This window comes from Leptonychotes weddellii, chromosome 2 (assembly GCF_054177405.1).
Source record: "Leptonychotes weddellii isolate Sample4059 chromosome 2, ASM5417740v2, whole genome shotgun sequence".
NCBI classification, from domain to species: domain Eukaryota; kingdom Metazoa; phylum Chordata; class Mammalia; order Carnivora; family Phocidae; genus Leptonychotes; species Leptonychotes weddellii.
In genome coordinates, this window is record NC_138370.1 from 89,023,619 (window position 1) to 89,045,684 (window position 22,066).

The 22,066-nt window shown below is 37.8% G+C and overlaps 2 long non-coding RNA genes across 2 annotated transcripts in view; one reads left to right on the forward strand and one right to left on the reverse strand.

Moving 5' to 3' along the window:
• Positions 1-22,066, forward strand: part of LOC115943400 (uncharacterized) — a 438,133-nt gene that overhangs the window by 35,735 nt on the left and 380,332 nt on the right. The gene's annotated exons all lie outside the window — the stretch shown is intronic.
• LOC115943401 (uncharacterized) lies at positions 7,584-12,591 on the reverse strand. The gene is made up of 2 exons (XR_004077975.1): positions 12,319-12,591; positions 7,584-7,729 (listed from the first exon to the last, which is right to left on the reverse strand). It is a non-coding gene; the product is annotated as an uncharacterized LOC115943401 (long non-coding RNA).

The window sequence follows — 22,066 nt, forward strand, 5'->3', positions numbered from 1 at the left end:
TATCACTCAGCCACCCCATCCCTCCCACCACCCCATCACTCAAGCAACCCTCAGTTTGTTTCCTGAGATTAAGAATTCCTCATATCAGTGAGATCATATGATACATGTCTTTCTCTGATTGACTTATTTCGTTTAGCATAATACCCTCTAGTTCCATCTATGGCGTTGGAAATGGCAAGATTTCGGGGTTTTTTATGGCTGCATAATATTCCATTGTATATATATACCACATCTTCTTTATCCATTCATCTGTTGATGGACATCTTGGCTCTTTCCATAGTTTGGCTATTGTGGACATTGCTGCTATAAACATTGGGTTGCATGTACTCCTTCGGATCACTACATTTGTATCTTTGGGATAAATACCCAGTAGTGCAATTGCTGGGTTGTACGGTAGCTCTATTTTCAACTTTTTGAGGACCTTCCATACTGTTTTCCAGAGTGGCTGCACCAGCTTGCATTCCCACCAACAGTGTAGGAGAGTTCCCCTTTCTCTGCATCCTCGCCAACATCTGTCGTTTCCTGAATTGTTTATGTTAGTCATTCTGACTGGTGTGAGGTGGTTCCAAAGAAGACATCCAAATGGCCAACAGACACATGAAAAAGTTCTCAACATCGCTCGGCATCAGGGAAATCCAACTCTTTTTAAAAGTATTTCCCATCTTTTTATCTCTATTGCTGTATTCTGTGTAATTTCTCTTTTGCATAAGAATTTTCCATGTTATTAATTGTATTCACCATGGTATCTATCTGCTGCTTTTAATCCCTACATTGAATATTTACTTTTAATTATTATACTCTTATTTCTAGATCTCTTTTCCCAAATCTACCTAATCTCTTGCATATTAGTGAGGTTTTTACCTTCCCTCTTCCCCTTTTAAAACTTCTTTAAACATATAAATATATTTTCTAATATATTCTCTGTATTTGTACATTTCCAGTATTCAAGTTCCTATTGTTTATAGTTTCTATAACAATGTTTGTGGTGGATTAGTTTTTTCTCATGTGTTTTGTGATTTTTCTTTTATTGCAAACTTTTCTTCACAATAAAACACAATCTTTTGGACTCTAATTCATTCCTCCAGGGAGAATCTGTGTTTCTTTCTGGCACCCGTATGAGGACATTACAGACCTGGGTCTAGTTTAAATGGGTCCAGAAATGAAAATTTTTAGCTTACAGTTTTCCATATCATGTAAACAGTGTAAATTTTGATCCTAAATGCATGGCTAAAACTTCCAGGGGCTACAAATTCTCAGGAGAGCTTTGGCCCTGTATTTAAATCTCTTTTAGGGGCGCCTGGGTGGCTCAGCCGTTAAGCGTCTGCCTTCGGCTCAGGTCATGATCCCAGGGTCCTGGGATCGAGCCCCGCATCGGGCTCCCTGCTCAGCCAGGAGCCTGCTTCTCCCTCTCCCACTCCCCCTGCTTGTGTTCCCTCTCTAGCTGTCTGTCTCTCTCTCTCTGTCAAATAAATAAAATAAAATCTTAAAAAAAATAAATAAATCTCTTTTAGACAATTTTCTTTGCTGCTTGCCTCTGTGAAGGGTTGTTTATTCAGTTATTTCCAGTGAACTCTTTTCCTGCATACCTGGCTTTTCCTGAGCATGGCTTTCATGCTGGAGGGTCACTAATGGAGTTTTCTGCTCTGGGAAGATGAAAGTTCTAGGCATCCTGGATATATAGATTCTCCCAGGGCACCCAACTGCTTCTCACTTACTTCCTTAAACTCATACTCCTGCTTAATTCCTGGAAGCCTCCTCCATTTATTGTATACAAAGTATATATATATACGAAGTATAATATGTATATATACATTTATACATTATATACAAAGTGCTTTTAGGATTTTACCTAGCATTTTTTCAGTGAATTAAGAGAATTCTGAATGAATGTCTTTGTTATTTTTTTAAGTAGCATTTAAATACAGTTGAAATCAGTACAGATATTTGTGGGAGAGATCATAATTTCTGCAATCTATTGCCAATGCGGGGTGCCTTGGTGAATTGTGGGTCCCTTGAAATGACTCCTCCACCAATGATCAGAATTGGTGAATTCTGAATGGCATGTAGATTGGAACTACAGTTCATATGAGGCATGTGAAAACACAGTGCTTGCCCTCCCACTAAGTGACTTTGTTAGCCTCTCTGGTGTCAATCCAACTTTTGGGTTTTGAGTTGTCTCCTCTCTAAGAGGCACTGGTTTATCTAGGATCTCTTCTCGAGCGGTATGGGTTACAGAGGTTCTGGGAGATACTGAGCTCTTTGACACCCACCCACTGGCAGCAGGAACCCCATTGCCGGTCATCTGTAGTCTCCGACAGTCTCATCTCTTTATCCCAGTGTGCCACACAAATAGCATTTTCTGTGTGCACTTTGTTGAGGAAAAGGTTAAAAAATATGGTCTAGAAAATCTTCTAACAGTCTTTCTGTCTCTAAAACTCTTGATTCTAAAGTTAACTTTAGAAGTGATTATTAATGCATTTTTCTTCTCTGGGCACTTGTTCAGTGAATGAACATACTGTACGCAAGAGAAGGGAGGGTGGGTTTTATATAGAGTTGCTTTGAACTGAAATCTTCAAAAGGAGTTGCAAATTTTTTTCATGAGGAAAATCCCAAGAATTTTGGGCTAAGTGACTTGTTCAGAGCCAGTAATGCCAATCTAGGATAATAGTTCTGCTGATTTGATTTGAACAAGCCAAGACCCTTGATGGCTCCTTGGACACAAATCATATTTTTTTATAACTAGTTTCATTGTGCTTCTTCTCCTCTTCACTTATTTCCCCCGTGAGTACAGTATTATAGAGACAGCTTACATGACTTCATGTCCTTTTCTTTCTTCCTTTTGGTCTATATTTAAATAGTTTATGCCTTTGTTTTACTTTTTGTTTTCAATCCCTCCATTTCCCTGGTATTTTGAACAGCTTGAAATAACAGAAGCTGATTTCACTTCCCAAAGACTCATATGCATAAAACCTATGAAAAACAATGATTGGTTTTATTGATACCTGAAAGCATGGGTCCCAACATGCTCTACTTCTGGCTGTTTCCAGCATGATCCCGAGTCATGCTTTAAGAAGAATGTTTAGCACTCAGCAACCCAGAGTTCAGTCTGGCCTGAAACTGAACTGCATTCAGTCTGGCATTGTTTATGTTGGGATGTAGCATGTTTTTAAAACAACAGATTCCTGTCTCCACTCCACTCCTACGAAATCTGAGCCTCCATTAGTGGGGGTCAGAGAAGGCAGTTTTACAAAACATTAGTTTTAGCTTTTGGGATGACTTCTCTGGAAACAGCTGAAAGAATGAATCACTTGGCTGAAAAATGGAGGAAATGTTTAAAAAGACTTTGTAGAAGATATATATATGTGTATATATATATTTGTTCTTGAAGGCTATATCAAATATTTGCCTTATGAGGAACACTGGGGCAGGATATTTTGGTCAGAAGGAGTGGCATGAGTCAAGAGTGAAACCCCATGGCATATCTTTGAGAACTGTGAATGATCCCCAATATATGAGATAGAAATAAGATAAGATATAAGATAAAAGACTGATCCCTGATATAAGAGGTAGAAATGACAGAAGATGGGTCAGGAAAGTATATTAGGACTAAATTGTGAAAAGTCTTGAATGATAAGGAATTGCATGTTATTTCATAGGCAATAAAAGTCACCAAAAGATTCATAAACATGACAATAATGTAGCAAGATTTTCATTTGATAATATAATCATGGCAGCAATATGGAGGGTGAATCCAAAGGAAAAGAAGTTGGTGGCAATGAGACCAATTACAGATTATTAGAGTAGTTCAGACAAATGATTATAAGGCAGGAGGTAAGGACACAGAAAAATGGGGCATAGATTTGAGATTATTCATTTATTCAGTAAATATTTGTTGACTATTTATGTGGTAGGCCCTGTGCTAGCTGCTAGAAAAACAAACAAACAAACAAACCAAACTATAAATGTTCTAAGACAAATAAAAAATAGGTAGTGTAGGTGTGTGCATGTGAATGTGTGTGTATATGTATATGAATAGAAGAGCTATTTTTAAAATAATGGTATTTTCTTTGTAGAAGAAATATAAATAATTTTACGTTTTCATTAAACATTCGATTTTTTTTTAAATCTTTTTTTTTTTTTTTTTTTAGATTTTTATTTACTTATTCATGAGAGACAGAGAGAGAGAGAGAGAGAAGCAGGCTCCCAAGAAGCAGGGAGCCCGATGCGGGACTCGATCCCAGGACCCTGGGATCATGACCTGAGCCGAAGGCAGACGCTTAACCATCTGAGCCACCCAGGCACCCAAATGAACATGTGTTGTTGTTGTTGTTTAAAGATTTTATTTATTTATTTGACAGAGAGAGACACAGCGAGAGAGGGAACACAAGCAGGGGGAGTGGGAGAGGGAGAAGCAGGCTTCCCGCTGAGCTGGGAGCCCGATGCGGGGCTCGATCCCAGGACCCTGGGATCATGACCTGAGCCAAAGGCAGCTGCTTAACAGCTGAGCCACCCAGGTGCCCCCATTATTGGATTTTCTAAGGCGTCTACAATGAGAATGCTTCACATTGTTTAAGTGTTATAATTTAAAAATGTATATATTGGTTTGCCTCCCAGAATAGTAGTGAGAAGATAGATGTGTGAACAAACAACTAATAGCTCTAAGGTAATTGTTATGATAGAGAGATGTTGACAAATTACTGAAATCATGTGAGCACTAGCATCTAAGTGTGCCATCAAGAGACAGAGAATCTTCATGAAGGAGGCAGCATTTCAAGTGAAGCTTGTAAGATCTGTGAGATCTTCTTACAGAGAGAAGAGATACTCCAGATAAGGGGAATAGCATTGGAAGATTAATCTGAGTGAAGAGGCAGGTGTCAGACTCTGAAGAGTCTTGTATTTTTTGCAGAAGTGTTGAGAATTGATCTTATACCGCATTATGAAAATGCAAGCAGAAAAAAGACATGCAAATGTTCATCCCATGAAAGCCATTCTGGCAGCAGTATAGAAGTTAGGTTAAGGTGACATGGACCCTGGGATGAAATTAGAGGCAGGCAGGAAAATCAGTAAAGAAACACCTGTGATAGTTTAGGTGATAATTAACAGGCAGTAGTGATTTGATTGGTTGGACAGTGTGTGTGTGTGGGGGGGTGTACATGTGCGCATGCGCATGACACATGTGGTTTGTGGGTAGATGGTCAAAGGAGCAGAAAGAACTTATGAGGTCTATCAAATCACTTTTTTTTCCCTCAGATGAGGGGATAATGGTGTTATTCACCATAATAGGAAATATATGATTAAGAGATTGGTGGGAAATTAGGCTGAGTTTAAGGTACATGTGGGATATCCAACTGGAAAATTTTAGTAGGCAGATTATATATGAATATAGACCTCATGAAAGAGATAAAGAGGTAAAAAATCAGTAAGATTTGATGATTGATTATATGCAGTTGAAGGGGATGGTTTTGAGACTGCCATCCAGTCAAGTTTTTGAAATTCAGTTTGCAGTTGTTCAGAAATAGAAGATGATAAGACAAAGAACAAACTTGTAGTTGTTTCTCAAGACAGGGCTCTCTTGTGTCCATCATGACCATGAGGCTTTCTTGCTGTCTTCTGGGCATGGTAGATTATTTTGTCCTCCTTCTCATTTAAGTCCATCATCGCTTCCTTTTTCTTATGGTGAAGTATTGCAGACCCAAAAGTGAGCCACCAAAGGGAAGTGGAAGCCTGGAATATGACGTTGTTTCCATAAACTCTCAACTGCTATGAGTCATATTGGTTATATCTTTTTGTTTCTTAAGAAAAAATGCAAAGAAATGAGCAGTTAGGCTTTCAAGGTTTTCTTGATCTTGTCTTCTTAGATGGAAGGGATGAGTGGATTTTAAGAGAGACAGGTGGATAAATTTTTAGGAGTTTTTTTTTTTCCTGAAAGAATAAATGAATCATATGGCTTGATTATTTATTTATTTATTTATTTATTTATTTATTTATTTATTTACCTTTTAAAAAGATTTTATGTGTCAGAGACAGAGAGCACAAGCAGGGGGAACGGCAGGCAGAGGGAGAAGCAGGCTCCCTACTCAATCCCAGGACCTTGGGATTATGACCTGAGCCAAAGGCAGATCCTTAACTGACTGAGCCACCCAGGTGTCCCTGGTCTGATTATTTAAATACCTACCTCTGGAATGATAAAATTGCCAGCTGATTCACATATCTTTTCAGATTCTTATTCTTAGGAGAACTAGTATTTGTGTCTATTGTATAAGAGTCATTGTTCTAGGTACTTTGCATATTTGAATGAATATGATGTGCACAACAGCTCTGAAGGTGAGGTAGATACTATTGTTATATACCATTTTATGGACTAAGAAATTGAGAAATAGATTAAGCAATTTGTCCTAGTAAGTGACAGTTTGACTCAAAACTTTATGAGCTTAATCCTGATGCTCTAGTGTATATTAGTTACTTAAAAAGAATTGATGAAAAATCATGGTAAGGGTTATAGATGTATTTTCTTGAGTTATAAGTATATTTTCAAAGACTTTGAAAATATATATAAAAATATCATAGGTGCCTCATTACATATCTTTACTAAAGGGTGTACAAAATCATTACAATTTTTAAAAGTATTTTACATGTCATTTGATATTCACAACAATCATATGGGTAAAGCAGAGAACAATACTTTTGTCCCCATTTTCAAATGAGAAAATGAGGTTCAACAAGATTAAATGACTTACCCAAGGTTGCATGGCAAATAGTAAAGTTGGGACAAGAATTTAGATTTCTCCAGTGTTTTTCCCTTCAAACCATCTTCCTACTTTCATAAACAGTAATCCCATGACGCCTTTGCAGGGTAGAGGAAGCATGGGGTAAAATGTGACATTTTTTGAAATGGGTGTTTTGCTGAATCACAGAAAAGTGCAAAGTAGGGTAAACATTTACTATTGGTACAGTATTTAATACCAAATCTAAATTTCAAGTGAAGAGCAGCTAAATCATTTTATTCATTTATCTATCTATCTCTCAGAGCTACAAGATTCAGTCTTACAAATCCAGTTTTAGAAATGAGTTTTTCAAAATGAGTATTTTGGAAATTAGACTATTTTCATTGCCTGTTGCTCTTTTAAATATTTTTTCTTAAATAAATTTAAAGTTTCTGAGAAGAATCAAAAATTTTATTTGATCTTATTTAAGGCCATTCTAAAAACCAACCTCTCGATGTTATTATTCACTGAGAATAGTTTCGAAATATGAGAAGATTCAAAAATTTTACTTGATCTTATTTAAGGCCATTCTAAAAACCAATCTCTCGATGTTATTATTCACGGAGAACAGTTTTGAAATAATTCATTGTGATTGTATCATAGATTAGTACAGTTTATCCCTTCTGATTTTTTTATTCTGACTATGAATATATTTAACCTATTGATTCGTGTGCACAGCAAGTACCAGTATATGTACGTGAATTAAATAGGGCAACTAAGTAATGAAACATTTTAAATTACAGTAATTGTATATTATTTCATTATACTGTTTGGAAGAATTCTTATCTTCTTAATCTATGCCTTATTTTCTACAAATCAGAAGAGGAAATAATAGTTTTTATTATAACTATGCAATTCAGAAAGGCTTCTTTGGAGGCATTTACAGGCATTCTCAAGGAGGATTTTGTGAATACTGAGCCACTTCAAAGGTTTTTGCAGCTTTCCTTTTCATTCAACAAAGCTTCCTACAGAAAGAACAAACAGAAGATCAAATTCTTCATTATTATACATCTTTCAAAATGAAGATCTTTCTCCTTTATTTTATTATTTTTTAGATCATTCTATTCTTGTTATTTCATTGTCCTTCATAACTTTATCTTGGAACCCTAGCTGAATTTTGAATTATTTAATTCTTTACCACAATATCACTATACAGTTGACCTTTGAATAACATGGGAGTTAGGGGCACCAACCCCCATGCTGTTGAAAATCTCTGTATAATTTTTGACTACCCCAGAGCTTAACTGTTAATAGCCTACTGTTGATCAGAAGCCTTACCAATAACACAGTCAATACATATTTTGTATGTTATATGCATTGTATGTTGTATTCTTAAAATAAAGTAAGCTACAGAAAAGAAAGTGTTATTAAGAAAATCATAAGGAAAAGAAAATACATTTATACCACTGTACTGTAAAAAATCTGCATGTAAGTGGACTTGCACAGTCCAAACCTGTGTTGCTCAAGGGTCAGCTCTGCAATATATTTTAACCCTGAAAGTTTTGTCATTAATGGTGTTCAAACTGAAACATGACTCAGATTGAATCTGAATCCAGAAACAGAAAACTCTTATCTTGCTTTCAAATCCTACATTTAGTTTTCTGATTGTATATAATACTAGTTTTCAAATGAGTAATTTTGTCCCCCAGGGGGCATTTGACAATGTCTGGAGACATTTAACTGTCAGGACTTGAGGTGCTACTGGCGTTTAGTGAATAGAGGCCAGAGCTGTGGCTGATCATCCTCTAATCCAGAGGACACCCCCACCCAGTTATCCCATCCAAAATGTCAAGAGTGCTGAGGGTAAAAACATCTAGCTTATTAAAATTCCTATTGAGAACATTGCTTTGCTACCTTTTCAGCTACTTTAGAGGATTTTTAGGCTCTGTATGGAAAAGTTATTAGGTCTGATTTATAAGGGAACTTACACATTCGAATGAAAGTTGTGCTTCAAAGTCAAAGAGACACAAGGCAAGAATGAGAACCAGACCCTAACTTGAGGAGTTTGGTTTTTTTCCAGGAGAGGGGAGGTTTTTCCCTGTTGAAAGCAGGAAAGAAGGAAACAATGGGCAAAGGTGCAGATAATTTTGAAGATGTGCAGATATAAATTTCCAGATGTTTGTATCAAATGTCTCCTATTTACTCTGAGATAAGAGGTGAGATCATCTGTTGGGAGAAAGAGAGGTAGCAGTGGTAACCTAGGAGGTTTAAGAATAATAGAAGTTGAAATAGCCACTGTAAAGAATGGGCAGTGGCTGTTTTTGAAGTTAAAGGGACAGGTGCATCATGATTCAGAGAGCTCATAAAGTCGTGCTGGAAATAAACAGGGGCTCATTTCTCCTGAGTGGACTAGAGTGCAGGGCAGAGTTCTAGCCATGGCAAGGAACTTGGGAAACCTGTAGAAAACTAAGGAGAAGCCCAGTTAAAATGGCTGGACAAAAACTGTGATAGTTAAGGGAAACGATTGTATCTTGATGGGCACAGAAGGGCCCAGGTTTATGGTGCAGGATTGATCCTTAGTCCCAACTGCAGATGGGACTCATTAATGTTTCAAGCATTAGCTCCACACTTCCTAGAATAAAGCCTAGCATGTTGTGGATGCTTAATAAATATTTGAATGAATAAATGCCACATTCTTTACTAGCCACTGAAGATATATACATTGCTGAAGAAAATGGTCTTTTCTTGTATAAGCTGGTTTGATTCATATTTTTTGGCGTTTTGAGACCGAAAGAGATATACTAGATACAAGAAACAAGCACAGTGTTCTCTAGGACCCAAAGGATGGCCATCTGATCTAGTCTTGAGAGGTCAGAGACATAATCCCAGAGGGAGTGAGATTATAGCATGTCAAAGATGGGGCAAAATCATTTTATTTTTTGTAAGGATGTGTCCACATGGGCTCAGGTAGGCAGGACTGACACAGAGAAATTCACCTCTTTCCCTAAATTCCTTTACCTTCCCCACCAGAGAAAAGTTGTTGCCAGGAAAATCCAACAAAACCTTCTAGTCCAGGGAAGCCTCATGCACATTGTGAGCCACCTCCCCACCTTACATAATTTACCAAGTACCATATATATACATTCCAAAGTCAAATTGCACTAAATCAAGGACAGTGGATTGAAGGATGGTGAAAGTCCTGAATTTGGGATGGAAGACAAGGATTTTACGTTTGGTGTCATTACTTGAGTAATGTTACTAACTATTGCAGGGGAGCTGTTAAATATTCCTACCTCAGTTTCCTTTTAGGCAGCATGAAATTTGTATTGTCTCTCATGTGATATTAATCAGTACCAAAAAAAGGAATCAGAATGCTTGGTTGGAGCAAAGAGTACTAAGGAAATTTATTTTCTTATTCAAGATACATTTTTGGCTACATTTACAGGGAAACACATTTCTTTGTATTAATCCATAATTAGGTGTTAGGTTATAGAGCAAACCAACTGTATTTTTCCGATGAAATAAAATAAATTTTTGCTCCTTCGGGCTTATGTTTTAAATTATTGGACCGAATTCTTGCTAATGTGTCTTTTTTATATTAGATGTGGTGTTCATGCTACAAATCACCTGATAGTTATTAGAATATTTTCCAAGGAATCTGATGCATAAAATGGGGCTGAGGGAAAGACAGTCCTTTGTTCGTTTGTACCAGATTCCAGAAATCTACTAGTTCTGAGGAAAAAACTGAAAATGTATTTATTTGTAAGTTATTTTATGTTTTTAAAGATTTTTTTAATCATAAATTAGTTTAATTATTCCTCACAATAATTCTGTGAGTTAAGTATTATAATTTTACCCATTTTATACTTTGGGAAAGTGAGGAGGTTAAAGAGCTTGGCCTAAGACCCAGGAGTTACTAGGGTAGAGTCAGGTCACATGGGCTGCCTCACTCGCAGGGATGGTGTCTGTGCTAGCCTCCTTCTTGTGGAAAAGTGCTTCTCTACCCTTACCTCCAATGTGTGTTCTGCCTGGGAGCTGCCTCATCTTGTGACCTCAGTCTGCTGAGCAACACTAACTGACCTTGGAGTGGTCATTTGACCTAAACTGGTAATAATAACCCTCCTGACCCATCTCATGAATACATGAAGGGAGCCTAGACAATTAGAATCTTTCCTCACATTTTTTTAACCTAGACGAAGAGAGGGATGGAGGAAAGTGAGGGAGGAGATGTGGAGAGAGATTCTTCTTTTCTGGCTGGGAAGCTGTTCTTATGGGAGCCAGAAGAAGCCACTGAAAGTTGTCATGGTAGGCACATGGAGAGTGCTGGTCCAAGAGAAGAAAGCTGACCTGGCAGCACTCATGACCCTGATTCCCTCATGACAACTGTGTTTTTTTTGTTTTTTTTTTTTTTAAAGATTTTATTTATTTATTTGAGAGAGAGAATGAGACAGAGAGCATGAGAGGGGGGAGGGTCAGAGGGAGAAGCAGACTCCCCGCCGAGCAGGGAGCCCGATGCGGGACTCGATCCCGGGACTCCAGGATCATGACCCGAGCCGAAGGCAGTCGCTTAACCAACTGAGCCACCCAGGCGCCCTGACAACTGTGTTTTTTAACCTGCTGCCTGTCTGGTTTCCTGACCCAATAAATACCTCCTTTTCCTTTGACTAAGCTAATTCTAGTTGGGTTTTTGCAGCTTCCCACAGTGGTCCTGACTCACACAACTATGAAGAGGCAGAACCAGAATTCAAAAGATTTTCTTTCTCCCGTCTCCACACTATTTCTACCAAACTACAATATCTATCATGCCTCTGTTCTGGGGCCTTAGATCCTTCTGGAATTAACATTCATTTATACTGACAAGACTAGAGAAGTTGTGCCAGGTGCAAGTTTCTGGTTTTCTCTCTTGGCTCTTACGATTTATGCTTCCTGAACACTCCAGAGTGGTATTTCTGGTAAGAAAAGCTAAACAGCCAGGTGGACTCAGGAGAAGCTAAGTCCTGGGCTGAAGTAAGCTGTTCAGATTTTGCACATTTAGAACTGCCTGGAACTCTTTGCTGTTAGGTCTCTGATCCCATTTTCCCTCTTTCAATAATAAAAGCCAAAAAGTGGAAAATCTTGGCTATTTGGATGTCATGGAATCCTTGACCCAGATTCGTATTCTCAAATAACAAATACCGATTTACACTAAAAAAGCATGTGCTTTTATATACATATAATGCATGCATTATATAATTAATATAGACTGTATCCTTAACAAATTATAAGGTTTTTTTGGCATAGAAGTAGGACACTCAATTAATGATTTTTTTCAAGCCTCATAGTTCTTATATTTTTCATAATAACTCTCCGTGATTGGTAAGTCTTTTTAAGTTCAATTCAACTTAGAGGTGAAGAAATTCATTTAAAAGGACTACATCATGCTCTCTATAGTCATAAATTAATATATTCATAGGATATATCATTTATGACAAGAAAACAGCTCTGCTTATTTGTTCTTGGCCATTTGCATAGGGCCATTTTCATTGAACTAATTGGCATAATAGCAACGACAACAGTAACAATAACAAATACCGGTTCAATAAAAAATTCAAAGAATATGAAAGACAAAACCAACCTGAGATCCATAATTCAATTAAGAGAGTGACCAAGATTACAGTGAAGAGTTTTAGAAGGTCAAGTCAAATTCTGCTTGTGTTCTCACTGACCTGCAATGCTGTGTGACAGGATTCAGTGCCAAGTCAGCTTTAGCTGTCTCTTTTTTCCTTACCACGCTCACAGCTTCTACTGCCATGAGTAGAGGCAATAAAAGGCAATAGAAGCCAGAGGCAAAAACAATAAAAGGGAAGCAGACCCTTGCTTGAGTTTGCAAGTTACTCATCATCCTGGTTTATGGGCTTTCCATGAATATCTATGTAATTTCTTTTTCATTGCCAAGTCACCTGATTTCTCAAGTCCTGGCTTAGGAAATGAGATGAGCAGGGAGGCGTGCCATTGGCTCGCAGAAAACTGTGTTTGTTACAAGTGCCTTTGGTCTTATTTTTACTGTACAAAGTATAACGTGCCATGTAATTACAAGGCTTGATTGTTTAGACTCTGAGGTTAAAGAAGGTAAGGATTAGTCTCTCTATTTTTTTAATTCCCATTTTTCTATAGCAGTTCTACTTTGCTACACTCCTACATTCCAAGATATGATTTGCCAGACAATGATCAACATTTTGATGTCTGATACACAAATAATCTCTCCAGAATAACTGGAAATTTTAACATTTTGGGGATTTGAAATAATACATACATAAGCTATAGAATTTGGCATAGAATTTATGTTTTTCCCCAAAGAGAAGAAAAACACTAGGTGTGATACCTACTCTAAATTTGGTGGATGCTTTTGAAGAATTTAAGAAATCACTTCTTTACCTAAAGAATTTGTTAAGGCTCTGGGTAGCTGAAAAGTCAACAATAAAATTACTCTCAACTACTACATTACATGGGTCCACTTTCTTCACTTATAAAAACCAAGTTTAATTATGCCTCAGATACTGCATTAATTGCTACATATATTTATATTATACATATATGTGTATATGTAATTTTTATATATGCATTTTCCTTGTTTAAACTTCACGGCAGTATGCACGGATTAGGCATAACTATCCCCATTTTGCAAATGTGAAGTCTGGGACTACACAATTAAGTAGCTTCCCCTCACCTGCAGCTAGTAAACAACCAGGGCTACATACTTCACCCCTACGTTATACTCTTTCCTTTTTGGGGGGCTTATTAAAAATAACAATAAAACAAATTTAAAAATTTACATTCTGAAATATTATGGAAAAGAGACCTGCCTGGAGGCCTAATTCTTCCTCATCACTAATCTGCATCTTAGTAAGGCATTCTTCCTGAACTAGAGCTCCAAACTTTTGTTATATTTGGTGACAGTTCTTTAATTAAGCTAACAGATTAGGACATAAATTTATGAATATACTGTAATGATTCAAAAACAGACACTGGCACCCTTATTCCCACCTAGACAAAGAGCCACAGTTTGAAAACCTGTTTGTGTGGACATCATTGAACCTTACCTCTTGAATTAACTATTCCAGTGCCTGTGTTGGAATAGCTCAAAAAGAACATTTCTAGAGGACATATTTGTAACATGGTGGTAGAAATACTCTGAAAATGAATGAATTACTTTTGCCTTATAGATATTTTCTTTTTTTTTTTTCTTTCTTAGTCACCTACTACTGTTAGCTGCTGGTAATTATAAATATATTTATTTATATATTTATAATTTTATATATATATATATAGTTATATATATATATAACAGAAACTAAAGGAACTTGCAAACATGACACCAGCCCTACAAGAAATAAAGAAGAAATTGTCTTGTCTCATAGTTTTAGGATTTCTTAGTATTAGATCATTGTTTCTAGATGGAAGGAAGTTGAGTGTTTGGAACTTAAGTGACTTACGATTACAACAGAGTCAGCCAAAAAGAATAAGAAACTTCCTGGCTTTAAGTGTTAGACGCTGGCAACCCAATCTGCCTTTTTACCAATGGGCAATCTCCCTTCAAACCCATGGGCTTTTCATGCAGGGCAAATGGGCTTGTTCTTGGGTCTGACCACCACTGCTGCTCTCTGAAATGACATCAACTTGAATTAGGGTTTATTTCATATGGTTGGCATATAAACCTCAGGGTTTTATTATGAGATGTCAAATCTAAAAGTGAAGGTTCCTTGTCAGTTGCTAATTTCTTTGGACAGACTTTGCCTGAAGGGTCAATTGTTCCTGGAGAACAAAGGTTTTGAACTTCAGGCAGTCTTGAGTCAAGCTGTAAGTAGGCAGAAGGAATGAGACAGCATGACCTGTTGCCCTCTTATTTTGAACCATAGTTTGCTCCCACTGGGTATCTACCTGGTATGATGTAATGTTTCAGGAAGGGCACTGTTAGCTCTGACTCACACAGGTATCACTTTTCTGGGCATGAGTGATTTCTATAATTCATTTATCATGAAATGAGAGTTTATTCATAGTGCTTTAGAGATTAGAAATGAGTTCTGCATATGTACTGATCATTCTTTTATTTTATTTTATTTTATTATGTTATGTTAATCACCATACATTACATCATTAGTTTTCGATGTAGTGTTCCACGATTCGTTGTTTGTGTATAACACCCAGTGCTCCATTCAGTACATGCCCTCTTTAATACCCATCACCAGGCTAACCCATCCTCCCACACCCTCCCCTCTAGAACCCTCAGTTTGTTTCTCAGAGTCCATATCATTCTTAATCATCCAGTTTATTTTTCTCTGTCTGTTCCCAATTCTATATTATCATGTCATTTCCTGCAGAGCAGTTGTCTTTATCACAATTTTTCTCATGAGCTTTGATTACATACAATTTGCTTCGTTGACTTATACTTTGATATCTTTCGTGGGGCAAGCCAGAGATGACACCAACCGAGCTGGACGGGCAGGCCTCTTGGTTGGTTTCTCTTGGTACAACAGACATCGATAGACAGTTTCACTTTCCTTAAGTATTACATTTTACTTCCCCTTTCACAGAACCCTGCAGGGTCTCCATGGAATGAGAATATTGCTGATGAAATAAAATTTGAACTTTTAAGAATGTTTCTGATTGTGGATGCCTGGGTGGCTCAGTTGGTTAAATGACTGCCTTCGGCTCAGGTCATGATCCTAGAGTCCCAGGATCGATTCCTGCATTGGGCTCCTGGCTCAGCAGGGAGTCTGCTTCTCCCTCTGACCCTCCCCCCTCTCATGCTCTCTCTCTATCTCAAATAAATGAATAAATCTTTAAAATAAAATAAAATTCGTCTGATCACTTCCTACCTTCTTTAGGTAGTAACCCTCACTGCATACCAGAATACATGTTCCCTCTGACTCCTGCATCCAGGTTATATGGTATTTCTCAGAGCTGTTGCACCATCCACTAGTCATCCTTAGAATGTACTTACCCTCCTCCCTAACTTCTGCTCCTTTAAAAATGCTATAAAATGTCCTTTTGTAGATTTCTTATTTGCCCACAATACTTACCGAACTTACTGTCTTCAGCAAGTAGAGAACAGAAATAAGAGGAGGGTAAGTGTGGTAAGTGTGGCCCCACTCACCACTTTCCATCCGTGATCAGAGAAAACACCAATATCCCCCCAACCATATATGCCAACTTCCTGCTTCAGCAATGTCATATTTTGTCTTCTTTCCTGTTATAAGAGATTCTTTGTCCATACTCCTATTTAGAATCAAGCCCTCCACCCATGAACTGGATCCCATCCTGTCTGACAGCCTCGCTTCATCCAGGGTCTCTGCCTTGTTGTCCTCAGAAAGACTTTTTCTAACGATCTGAAATAGCAGCTCCTCTGCATCATTACCTTCTATCCCCTTGGCCTGTTCTACTTTTCTTCAAGGCATTTATAATGACCTGAAATGATATTATACATTTATCTGACTCCTTCCACTTAGAATAGAGGTTGGCAAACTATGGCTTGAGGGCCAAATCAGCCTGCCATCTGTTTTAATAAATAAAATTTTATTGGGGGGCGCTTGGGTGGCTCAGTCATTAAGCGTCTGCCTTTGGCTCAGGTCATGATCCCAGGGTCCTGGGATTGAGCCCCGCATTGGGCTCCCTGCTCAGCGGGAAGCCTGTTTCTCCCTCTCCCACTCCCCCTGCTTGTGTTCCCTCTCTCGCTGTCTCTCTCTCTCTGTCAAATAAATAAAATCTTAAAAAAAAAATTTTACTGGAACACAACCATGGCCACTTGTATGTCTTTCAGTGACAGCTTTCCCACATTCAATGGCAGAGTTGAGTAGCTGTGACAGAGACTGTGAGGCCCACAAAGCCTAAAATATTTATTATCTGGAACTTTACAGAAGATGTTGGCCAACCTTTGCATGGGAATATAAACCCCCACAAAGGAAAGTATTTTGTTTTGTTCCCTGCCTTAACCCCAGTGCCTAGAAGAATAGCTGGCACTTAACAGAGGCTCAATAAATATTTGTGGAAGAGAGAGTGAATAGACGGATCCTCTATGGCGCCATCTTAACTTCACTCTCTCTGATTCGGTCTTCTGTTTTTATTATCCTTCCTCCATTTTCCATAAACTCTGTCCTCTGATTTGTTTTTCTTCATATTCATCAAATTTCCATTTGGAGGAAAAGTCCTAAAAATAGCTCAACAAATTTTGGAAATAAAGGTTAGCTTAAAGGAATTTTTTCTTTGGCAATAGGAGTAAAAATGTTTCTTTGCCAACATCTGTATCATTGTGTTTGTTTTGGAGCAGAAATTCTGTCAGCAAGAAATGATATTTATTTTATTAGTTATTCTTCACAAATAGTTACCTACCATATTGCTCGATACTCTTGGTAATGTTTGTTAATAATGTTGGCATTTTTTGCTAATAATGTTGGCATTCTTTACCATTTTATTTACTCCATATTCTATGGAGTTTAATTTCTGTAGAGTAATCCCCTTTCATATTTTGTTGATTGAGCACTTTACTTGTTATTATTAATGCGTATTATGCTTACCCTATCTTCAGTTTTTGCTCATGAGACTTTATCCAAAAAGTAAACACTCCTGACACATACAGTTCTTTTGATTTCACAACTTATCCATGCCGGAGATACTTTCCATACTAACTTTGATTTCTTGCAGATGTGGAATAAAACCAGTACTAAATAAATGAACTTTCTATGTCTATTCTTAAAACAAAAGAAAACAAACAAAAATCTCTGCTGGATCTGATTACTCCTAGGTGACTAAAAATTCTGTGAACCTGTGGAGACAGGAATGTACTGGCAGCAAAGAGCATGGGTTATCTATTAGAATCTTGGATTGTGTTTTTGAAATAGGAAGTTAAAACGCTAATGTGTCCAAAAATAATCTCAAGTGTAAGTTATTATTGTTCCCTTAGAGGGAAATTCACAATTGAATAACATCTTATAAAGGTAAAAACGCGACTCTCAATATGCAATTATTCATGTGTTATGAGTGGATGCATAAAATCTGATGCATCAGAGCTGTCCTGACATGATCATTTCTGTGATTTGGTTCTAATACCCAAGAGACTTTCGTGGTGCCTCAGTCAAGGTGATTTGCTGCTGTCTTATCATGAGTAGTGATGACAATACTTAATTCTTCTCTCTGTGTCAATCTCTGACCTCATTTATTTAATTGAGTTCTGAGGTTTACTCCTGGCAGGTCTCCAGTTCACATTGAATCTCACCTGTAGCTCTGGTTTCTTGGTTATAATTTATATGTGTCTTATAAATTGTGATAATGGCAGAAAAAGCTGACAAAAGATATTTATTTCTAAATATCTAAACAAATTTCTAAGTTTATTTCAAAATGTAACATATGTAAATAATAAAAGTTTTATCTTTAATAATAATGGCAACTCTAAGTAACTTTGATGTATTCTAGTTTTCTAAATACTGAACTGGTAAGGATAACTAAGATACTGGAAAATAAAAAGATTAGCCTATCCCATGCAATGGAAAGGTTTTTTAAGCTGTTGTTTTTCATTTTGTATTTGAGTTCCAATAGATTGTTTTTGCTTGTTTTTCATAAATCTCTGTTATTAGGTACTCAAAATAAACTAAATTTATAAATTCTACCAAGTTTATTGTGCATGTTTCTCATTTTCTGGTGAAACAGAAACTACATAGTATATGACAGCATGGTAGAGTTGAATCAGTTCCTAGGAATCAGGAGACCCAACCCTGGAATAGCTTCTATTGTGTGATGTTGAACAGGTCACATAACTTCTCTGGGATTTGGTTTCCTCATCAGTAATGGGAGAAGGTTGAATTAGGTGATCCTCTCTTCCCTTCCAGATTTGTAGTCTCACACTCTATTTTAGGGCCTCTGGAAAGGCTTTGTGTTGTGGAGAAAAAAAATTTCACAAGCTGGAATCCAGGTATATATTCCTACTTCCATTTTTGATTACTTATTTTCAATATATCCTTCAAAATGAGGATAAAATTTAATTTATTTAACTTATTCATCTTTTGTTATTCCAAAGGCACACCCAACCATGGAGTCAGTGAGAAAATGTTCAAACATTTGTAAACAATCAACTTTCCTAATGTGAAGGCCAACTCCATGGAATCTTAAACAGAGCAAGGCAATGAAAACAGTCCAAGTCCTGGCTTAGACTCCTTTAAGGGGTCCAAAATCCAGATTCTTTGCTAACTGTATCTTCTTCATCTCTGTTTCTTCTACAACCAGGTTTTATCACTTAAGGCAAAAGGAGTAGAAAAAGACAATGCACCTGACTCATTGAAATATAAATCTCGGCATAATGATTGAAACACTGTGATGCTGTATTAGGCTGATCACCAAGCAGGATGATCAGGTAACTTGACTCAATATTAGACTGCACAAACTGTGAAGGGCAACCTGGTGTTCTGGGTGCCCAGACCGAGTCTGTTGCTAAAAATAAGTCACAACGTTGGTTGAAAAAAAAAGTCTTGATTGTATTCACAAGCTGGAATACTCAGGCTGTGAATTATATGAAGGTGGGAATGAATCCAGAGAGGTGAGCAAAGGGCATCATTTGAGGGTTTTTCCTGACCTAGATGGACTTCAGGGTTAATTTTTGGTTCTTTGCAGTTTTATGGGGAGGGGAAAGGAAGCCCAGGGCCTGCCTAACATGGGAAGCTTAGTAAGAGACACACCTCCTCCATAAAACTGGATACCAAAGGACTGTACTCTAATTAAAAGGGTGAACCAGATACAAACTTGCATGTACCACACACACTGCCCCTCCCTAGGTATTTCAAGAAAAACTGCCTGTATTAAGCCTTGATGATAAGCAGAATTTTAAAAAAAATCTCCAGAGAATTTCTAACCGTAAACTAACCCTCATATGTGTTTGAAGACAGAACTCCCACTACCAGTGGTGGCCTGAAACATCTTTTTTTTTTTTTTTAAGATTTTATTTATTTATTTGACAGAGACAAACAGTGAGAGAAGGAACAAAAGCAGGGGAGTGGGAGAGGAAGAAACAGGCTTCCTGCCGAGCAGGGAGCCTGATGCGGGACTCAATCCAGGACCCTGGGGTCATGACCTGAGCTGAAGGCAGACGCTTAATGACTGAGCCACCCAGGCGCCCGGCCTGAAACATCTTAAGCCAAGTTAGTGTCAAGTGATCCAAGACTGGTAGTGCTAAGGCACATGGTAGAAACAAGTGGGAGTCTCTTTCAGACCTTAAAGAGTCCCCACCGATAAAGGCCCAAGGGATAGGAGCACCTCGTTAAAAAAACAAAACAAAACACACAAGGAAGCAAAATACCAAGAGTGAGAGCTGACAGACAGACAGAGAAGTCTGAAAACATTTTGCAGTTAATAGATACGTGTGCTAAAAGAAGTATAAGTTATAGATTTTAAGAAATAAAAGAGTTTTTAAATTATAAGTAAAGAGCAAGCACAATTAAAACAGAATCAAATCGACCAGAGCCTGCAGAAACAAAGCATATGAGTGAAATGAAGAACTAAATGTATGGGTTCGATAGTGGGTTCGATACAGTTCATGAGAGAATTACTACTCTAGACCTGAAGATATTGCCAGTTCAGTGAGTAAATGAGAAGGAAGATAAACAGGTGAGGATGAGAGAAATGGAGGCTGAATCCAAAGTAAATCTAGTCAGCATTCCAGAAGGAGAAGACAGAGAATGGGACAGCAGTATTTTCTGAAAAGATAATGACTGAGACCTGATAAGAGATACCAGGAAAACTAAAGAAGCCCAAACAGGAACTATAAAATGATATCTATACCTAAATGTATCACAGTGAAATGCTAAGATTAAAAAAAAAAAAGTCTTACTAGCAGCTCTGGGGATGGGGGATGTTGGGGTGAGGGATGGGGCAGCAGAGAATCAGAAATAGCAAATTGCAAAAGGTACAGAAAAATCAAGTGGTGAGCAGTTTGAGGCTTTTGAACTTCCAGGGTAGAGTAATAATGTGAGTTATGGGAAAGGGGTGAGTAGGGAAGTTTAATAGGTTTCATATTTACCAAAGCTCTCCTATGAACCAGGAGGGCTTAGTTCTACCACTTAATTCTCTGACAGTCTGATGATGTGAATATAGATATCCTCATCTTATAGTAAGAAAAATGAAACTGAAAGACATTAATTTTTCAAGATCATAAAGCTAGTAGGTGGTGGAAGTGAGTTTCACATCCATGCCCATTTGCCTCCAGAGCTTATATGTAGGGGGGGTTTTGCTTTATGGTTATAAGGGACAAGAGAAAGAAGAGAGTAAGTGAAAGAGGAAATAGATTCATAGTGGCATCTTGTATGGGTCCCTGGCAGAGTCACTGGGAAGAAGAGAATTCTGAAGTTAACCACAACCTGGATGAGCTTTATAAAAGCACAGTGAGTGGATCCTTAGCACTAACAGATTTGGCATGCCAGTTTGCTGACATTTGAGATTGGTCACGAAGGCCATGACATGTATTACTTTATAAGGAGGATAGTCAATACTAAAGCCTGTGTTGTTCATTCATTCCTTAATTCAACAAATATATATGGAGCTCCTAACTGGGTCAAGAACTGTGTGGGGTGCTGGGGATGCAACAGCGCGGATCCCTGTTCTCACAGAACTTTATATTCTACTAGAGGACATGCAAAATAGGAAATTTAAGTGAAATATGTTGAGTGATAGGTAAAGTCAAGTTGGGGTGCTAAAAAAAACATGTAGGAAGCAGATAGTTTTGTTGAGGGTAGGAGGTAGGAAAGAATGATCACAAAAGTTTGAAACCTGAAGGACAATGGTGAAAATTAAATGCCTTGGCAAAACCTTGAGTTGTAAACAGTAAGGTTGCTTTGGAGGGATAAGATGGGAAGAAAATATAACCTGTTATCCAGGATTTTGATCTCACTGAGGGCTAAAGCTTAGTCCCCACTAGTCATATCTGGTGGAAGGAGAGCTGGCTTGTCTGGAAGCTATTTCGTGAGAAGCTGAGAGCCTTTTGGTGCAGGATTGATTCTGAAGGACTCGTCCTTCCTCCGTTTTGCCACATAGAAGCAGATGGTAGACAAATGTCACCCGAAGATAAAGTTTTGGTAGTGATGGGCCAGTGGGTGTTTTGAATATGAAGTCACAGCTGTTATTTGTGTAATAGGAATTTTTGTTGGTGTTTATAATGCCCACCGTCTTCTAAGGAGGAAGCGTCCTGGTAATGCAAGAGAGGCACAGCGAGGCTGGGCCTTACCGGGAGGGGCACCTTTGCTAGTCACCGGGCCAGAAAGGGGAACCGGGAGAAGAGAGATGGAAAAATGTCTATGAGGAGTTTCCAGCGGTCAGCTGTAGAGTATGTGCTATTACTTTCCTCTTCC